This window comes from Gavialis gangeticus, unplaced genomic scaffold (genome assembly GCF_001723915.1).
Source record: "Gavialis gangeticus isolate Ggan-Ray unplaced genomic scaffold, GavGan_comp1, whole genome shotgun sequence".
NCBI classification, from domain to species: Eukaryota; Metazoa; Chordata; order Crocodylia; family Gavialidae; genus Gavialis; species Gavialis gangeticus.
The window spans coordinates 12,376,785-12,379,555 of NW_017729014.1; the positions used below are offsets into that span (position 1 = coordinate 12,376,785).

General features: G+C 45.6%; 1 protein-coding gene across 1 annotated transcript in view; it reads right to left on the reverse strand.

The window, feature by feature from the left end:
- Positions 1-2,771, reverse strand: part of SLC25A33 (solute carrier family 25 member 33) — a 15,828-nt gene that overhangs the window by 11,605 nt on the left and 1,452 nt on the right. The window lies entirely within an intron of this gene.

Genomic DNA, 2,771 nt, shown 5'->3' on the forward strand with positions numbered 1-2,771 from the left:
TTTGTTTTCCAGGTCATTAACACTTCTGCCACCATTTGCTGCAGAATCCATAAACAAGCTCATCAGAGAGAGGAGAGATGCAGCAGCTTCTAAAACACATCCCCGGAGCAGAGCAGAGCATTCTGTGTAAGCTCCCAGGCGGAGCGTTTCCAAGGGAGGCGTGTTCTTTGTCACTTAATAGTCACGACTCGGGCTTCCAGCTGAGGTGACTCATCAGAATCTTAAATGGATTATGCACAAAACAGCATGTCCTTCTGGGAGTGCTTTCCATTCTGCAGGCAGGTTTTATTTGCTCTTTTTTGGGTATCCATTTTCTTTTTAGCCTTAACACAGTCAGCGTTTTCATAGCCAACACGCTCGGCTTCCCAAGAGAAATTTTACAGACAGGCCTCTGGAAGCATGACATGGAAACAAGCATTTCTTATTGCCACTTAAAGTACCTTGTTCACATCCACTGCTCAACTGTTTGCGGCAAGAGGGACAGAAGGGCAAAAAGATCTATTCATCCTACCAGCTTTCTTTAAAGGTTTCAAAATTCACAACAGCAGGGAAGTGTCACCAGAAACACTATCTACCCTGCAACTATACTGACCATCACAAGAAGCAAAGGGTATGATCACATTGAAAGATCCCCTGCCCTGCCAGCCATCTGGAAAAGGCAGGTGGGAAGTTTGACAAATTCCAGAGTTTGAGCAACTGCTGAAATGAAATGAGATCAAATGAACCAAGACTGCAAATGCTGAGTTTAAGGAGCTGATAATATGGATGTCATAAGTCTTGGCCTGGTTCTACCCAGCTTCCTATCATTCAAAAAAAAAATTAGAAAACAAGATGGGTGTAGAGAGCTGAGTACACTGGGGGAACTTTACTGAGCTTCCTTCTCGTCACAGTCACAGAGAAAGGTCCAGGATGAAGTCAGATGAGGCTGAAATGGACCAATATATTCCAGTTACCTAGATTCAACACTGTGCACTTCTTTCACTCCATTCTGATAATAAAAGAGTTGTAAAGAGGTTTGTTTGCCAAGGGAAGAGAATCCTTTGCCAAGGGAAGCTGAGTCCTGGTGTGACTCGAGCTACAGAGTTCTGCACAGATTTTCCATTGCTCCTGTATTGTTATTATATAACAACTTTCACTGGGCAATCTGCCAGATTCATTGGAATTACATAAATCAGCTGTTTTGCTGTCTCATGTTTCCTTTGGCGTATGTAACATCTGCAGGAAGCAGGACATTCCTGTACCAAACCAAGAGGCACTTGGGATAGAAATAAACAATGTTCAGTCCACGTGACATCTGGATCATATTTTTTTACTTAGCGGGAGCCTCAGAATATCTCAGCAGGGGCCAGGGCCCCAGGGTTATCGGATAGGGTAACCAATGCTGCTGGCCTGGGTAATGCTGGTTTCTCTTGGAGCCATTCTTCTATTGATTAAGCACACATCATAAAAAGGCTGGTAGGAGCAGCAGCGACTGCACTCCAATCCACAGAAGAGGCTGCTGCTCCTACCAGCCTTTTTATGACGTGTGCTTAATCAGTAGAAGAGTGGTCTGACGAGCACTGCAAGTTGTCCACAGATATACAGGCCATGTCTAGACAGCAATGTATTGAGCACCATCAAATACTCCATGCCACCTGAAGCAGGAGCAGTAGAGCCACATCTACATGGCACTGATGGTGGTCTAACTAGTACTGCCACACTGCTGTGCATTCATGTGCCCCACCCCCCACCTCCACACACAGTTTGAGGGTACCACTGCTAGACACAGCAAATGTGCAGTCCAGACAAGGACATGGAGGGGCTCAAAGGTCCAGCTGAGTACTCACATAGGAGTGGTAGATAATGTGCACTAGCTCAAAATGAGCATTGGCAGCAGAGTGGACTTTTCATGAAGTCAGGCATAGCAGAGCAAGGAGAAATAACGAAGCATCCTGAGCCCCTGATGCTATTGTGCTTTGTAGTCAAACTGCTATTGTGAAAGCTGAGTCTCCTTCCTCTTCCTCCCATACATGTTCCAGCTGAGGATTGTCACAACAGGTGCTCTTCAGAATAAGAGTGCAGAAGAGCCCCATTTACCAGCACCCCCTCAATACCAGAAAGAGTTCAAACTCCATAAGATCAGACAGAGAAGGGCTATTTCCATGGCCAACTACAGAGGGAAGATGCCCTCAGTTGGAACCCACTGCCTGATTTCTTTTTCTTGAACTGAAATGAAGTCTCATTTAGTTTGCAGTGAACACCTGGGAACCTGAGAAGTAGGACAGTCACAAATCACATGGCAAATGCAGAAGCCTGGAAAAGTGGGCTGCATATTTAACACGGATTAACAGAACTAAGAGTCCAGTGTTTCCAGGAGGCTGGGAACAGGACACCTTACCAGCCAGAGCCAGGCGGAAAGTTGCCGACTCGGCAATTTTTAGCAGACCAAGCCTTTTAAAAACAGCATCACCAGATTCCTTTGTTACAGAAAACAATCCTAAGTGTAGAACACCAAGCTGTTGACCGTCTAGCCCTTAGCAGCAGCTGCAGAGGTGTGCGCATGTACCCCTTCTCCCTCCTCTGAGAAGGTGGCACCCGAGCCAAGTTTGCAGTATTTCAATGCTGTTAAGCACTGCCAGTCTCGCACGCAATTCCAGGAGAGCATCCCAACGTACTACACGCTACAGCTGTTATGCTTTTCTTTTCCTCTCTGATCAGTGGGCTTTTTGTTCGCTAATTTACTTAAAAAAAAAAAAAAAAGAACAAATGAATTTTAGTGGCAGGAAGCAGCC